At 41.8% G+C, this 4,736-nt stretch overlaps 1 pseudogene; it reads right to left on the bottom strand.

The window, feature by feature from the left end:
- Nucleotides 1-1,318: 1,318 nt before the first annotated feature.
- Nucleotides 1,319-3,434, bottom strand: LOC147463172 (adenosylhomocysteinase pseudogene; annotated as a pseudogene).
- Nucleotides 3,435-4,736: the final 1,302 nt, after the last annotated feature.

The raw sequence follows: 4,736 nt of genomic DNA, 5'->3' as shown, positions 1-4,736 counted from the left end.
GGTGTGTCCAGCTTCTAACAAGGGTTTTATGGTGAAGGTTGGTTTTCTCTGTAGTTAATGTTCACCAACCCCAACTCCTCTCTCTGCTCAACCTTTGTGCTCTATCGTTGCAATCCTAAAGCCTTCACACAAGTGCTGCAAGCCAGGTGCGGCTTGAATCTTTTCAAGTTTAAGCTTGCCCTACTCTAATCAGATCAAGTATGTCTGTCTCAATAGTGGTAGTGACATTGCTTGTAAGGGCCTTCCACATCAACATTGATGTAAGCAGCTTGATCCGTGGATAGTTTGATTAGCTTGGTACCAAGCTTGGCCAGATGCAGAGCAGCAACCTTCTCGTTCAGAGGCTTGGGGAAAACACATATAATACTTGCTTGGCATATGTGCTAGGCTTCCTTTCATTCCACAACTCCAACTGAGTAGTCACCTGATTTGTGAAGGAGCATGGGATCAACACATCTCAAATTATAGAAACTCGGATGAGGTTATTGTAGAAGTATTATCTCTCTTGTCCAAATCAGTTCAATGTACTGCTAAAGTATGATTTACTAGACTGGTCTATGCCAGTGTCCAAGTTTATGTAGTGGACCGTGTGCCCCAACACTGTCATCGGCTTTTCTTGATAGCATATGTATGTATGCATCGATGCAAGTATGTGGGTCATTTTGGAAGAGGATACCCTTGTTTCCAGTGGCAGTTCAAGTCTCTTGGATATTTATTATCTCAGTAACATTGTTGCAGATCTCTAATAGGCATGTTTCTAGTTAAGGTCTATGATGTCTACTTCGGTAGATTTAAAGGTTACACAATAAGTTTTCACAGCCTAGACTTGGTGACTTGGGAAAATAGGTTCCCCATTTATCTTTGAGTTCAACTAACAGCTCAATCTCTAGGAATTTTTCCATCTTCAAGTTGAAAGCAAATGGTACCATGCCTGTATGTTCGAAGACGGGTGCACATGTGTGCATGCTTGTGTAACTGATTGTTGTAGATGCATGTGGCTACATCATCTAGATTACAAAGTCGTCGGTCTTTCCCAATTGTTGTGTTCGTTTTTCAGAGGGACGGTGATAGCATGTTTGATGTTGATTGGGAAAATCTTGGGTTTGAAACGAGGTAAATAGACCAGATGTTCATCATGAAATGTGACATGGTCGGTCTTTCCCAATTGTTGTGTTTGTTTTAGAGGGACGGTGATAGCATGTCTGATGTTGATTGGGACAATCTTGGGTTTGAAACGAGGGAAATAGACCAGATGTTCATCATGAAATGTGACATGGTTGGAGAATGGCGTAAGGGACAACTAGAGCATTCTGGTGTCCTAGAAGTAAGACCATCTGTTGGAGTGCTGACTCATGGACACGTAAGTGCTGGGGTGCCTAGTGTATGTCTCAAATTCATCAATCTCCCTCTGCCAGCACAATGATGCCCGTCTTTCTTTCAGGGAGGATCCAACACAACGATGCCCTCTTGCCAGCACAATGATGTTTGATTTTGTTTTAGAGAGGATCGAGTGATTAGTTTGAGGTTCCAGGTAAGTCTTCAAACCATGCATGTCTATCAATGTTGCAGACAGTAGCGTTGTTCTTTTGTCTTTCTCATGTGGCTAACCATTATAATATCCTAATTTCCAGTAGTGGTTACAAAAAATCTACAACCTCGACCACATTCTCTAATGTCAAGACAGGCAAACCCTCCATGAGAGCTTGCAATCTCAGTGATTACTACTTGAGCCTTCATGGCTGAAGCACAACGTTTGCCAACATCACCATAGTCAGACAACAACTACCTTCCCACCAATCATGACATCTATAGCCCTTGGAGATGATTAGGCAAGGAATGACGACACAACCATAAAGATTGTCAAACTTGCTTTTGGTCACTGAGTCATTCACATTAATTGCAAAGAATATTAGTTTCATTAGTTTGCATTTGGTAAAGGTGGTGCACTTCAGTGGTAAGTCTCTTTAAAAATACCCACAAGTGTGTGCTTCATTTTGTTTGGGGTCCTTCTTAATGGCATCTTGAAGAATTGTGAGAACTATTTGAAACTCCTGGTTCTCAGTGGAGAGATCTGGCACGGTTCCATCCTTGGCATTAGCTTCCTCTACCTTCACACTCTCATAAATAAGGATTGGCATCACCAACATCATCAACAATCAGATCTGGTTCACCACTAGGACCCTAGTCCAAGGCCCTCTCAGTTCACCAATAGTATTCTTGAAGATTCTCTCCCTTCCAAGCAAAGACAAATGCACTATCATGAGTAATGGCCGTCACCACAGCTTAGTCTTGAGTAGAGAAGATGTCACTTGTTTCATTTAAAGTTGAAATTGTTGGAGAACATATTGGCTACTCTTAAAATTAAGGGCAAATTACCAAAATACTCCTAGAATTTGTAGAAATTTCAAAAATAACCTTGAAATTTTAAAAAGTTCCAATATATCCTTGCATCATTTTGGGATGGAATTGTCCCAATTTTTGCATAGTGTAATGTTTATCCCAATGGGGATCTATCTTTTAGCATTTTAGACAATTTTTCACCAATAAGCTCACAAACAGAGCCATATGCATTCAAATTGATGAACAATTTCATATAAAAAGGCTCAATTACCATCTAAAATCCTAGTGGTATGGTCTTCTTTTGATGAGAACCACTCTTCCTACGAGGAGTTGCAAAAATAAATGTTTTAAGAGATGTTTGCGAGGTTAATTAGGGAAATTTGGAAAAAAATTCAGGGCATTTGGGAATTTTTTGGCCAATATAATAGGGGTACATAGGGAATTTTTGAAATTTGAGGGGTATTTTGAAAACTTCCACCCGAATTACAAGGGTATTTTGGTAATTTTTTCTAAATTTTTTTTATTGTTGTTTCGTCCTCTTTTAGAAGATATTCTCGTCTTGTGGTTTTATCACTTGTTGGTAAACGCTATTCTCTATACAAATTTCCTAGCCATTACAAACACTTCATATACTTGCTCATGTTTTACCTTATGCACTTCTCATATATTTGCTTATCTTTTATCTTGTAGGCAGGCCTTGTGATTTTATCACTTGTTTTTGCAAAACTCACAATTGACACGATGTCTGATTTTAAATAAGGCAATCCTTTTTCGTTGTCGTCATATCTTCCCCTCCCCCCCTAAAAATAGGAAAAAAGCCTGGCTTGTTCTTCTATCTACAAACTTTCCATTGGTGGATAAATAAAGTAGTCCTTGCTATGATTATAAACTCCTTGGAAAAACCATGATGTTTTAGAGCCGGGTCACACTCAGAGGCAGTGGGGGGAGGGGGGAGAGTGGGTTCTCCAGATTTGGCAAGCCCTACAATGCAGGCAGGGAAGTCGAATGCGCATGTTAGCACTACTAGCACTTTAGAAAAGGGGGGGTTTAAGCTATTTTTTTGGAGGGCATCGAACCAGCGTGATAGTCGCCATCTCCAACCAATGAGCGAGTGATTCCCAGCTTCACGAGCATTGTGTGGGTGCGACCAGAGGTTCGCTGTTTTGTTGCTAACCCTACTAACGCTGGGGCGACTCAGCTCTTAATTGCATTGACTTCTTATGGAAAATTGGAAGAGATCTTAGGCGGATCCCCACGGGAGTAGGTAGAATCCCAGCCCGCTCTTGTCTAGTAAACGAAGCCTTGGGGTCCCAACGCTGCCAATTTTAGCAAAGTTGGAAAATAAGACTTCTACCACTGCCTTAGCTTGACAAAGAGGGTGTATGCGTTGGTAGCAATTCCGATAAATAACAAAAAGGCTGACGGGGGGGGTTCTACCCCAGTCCGTGCGGATCCGCCCTTACTCCTGATACTCCCGGGACCACAAAGAGAGAGAGAGAGAGAGAGAGAGAGAGAGAGAGAGAGAGACGAACCTTTGTCGTAGTTGGGGATGACAATATTTTCCACAAGGATAGCACCTTAATGAAGGGGCATCACTGCTCAAGTGGGAGATCCAGAAGCACTAGGGGCAGGGGCAAGGTTAAGCTATAGAGCGGAAAGCTATGGCCAGGTGATCTCTATGACGACGGATAAAGGGTGAAGAAGGGCAAGTGGACATTGTTGGGCCAAGCGACCTATTCAGGCTGTGGGTAGCTACAATGGAGGCAAGGCTCATGGAGCTACTTTGAAGGAGACCCAAGGAGGCAATGGCTAAGCCGGGCACAAGCAAGTGGCCAAGGAAGCTGTGTAGTCTACAGACGAGTGCAATAGTCTAGTGGAACCTCTTTAGATATCATCACAATTTCAATCGTCGTAAAACCAAGGGTACGTTGCGGTAATCCATATATGAGTGAACCATAGACTGCAATACCATGATTAAGAAGTTACTCTACCCAAGAGGAAACATTCAACCATCTTGCTTAGTGTCTACATACATGCACATATACACATATACATATATCTACACATAGGTAGATGCATATACACACACACACATATACGGACATATGCACATTTATACTGACTCTCAGGCAGATCTATCTATCTCTTCCTCTCTACTCTACTCTATATCCATCTCTAGTCTATTCTCCCTCCCTTTCTCTCTTTATGTACTCTATCTATCGCTCTCTTTCCGTCCCTCTCTACTCTACTCTACTCTCTCTCTCTCTCTCTCTCTCTCTCTCTCTCTCTCTCTACTTCCCACCCTCTCTACTCTACTCTACTTCCCCTATCTCTCTCTCTTTTTCTACTCTATCTATCTATAATTTCTCTCTACTCTCTCTCTACTCCCCCTATAT

Source organism: Adiantum capillus-veneris, chromosome 2 (genome assembly GCF_014529385.1).
Source record: "Adiantum capillus-veneris isolate H3 chromosome 2, ASM1452938v2, whole genome shotgun sequence".
In the NCBI taxonomy this organism is placed as follows: domain Eukaryota; kingdom Viridiplantae; phylum Streptophyta; class Polypodiopsida; order Polypodiales; family Pteridaceae; genus Adiantum; species Adiantum capillus-veneris.
This window is presented reverse-complemented; position numbering and strand designations above follow the sequence as displayed.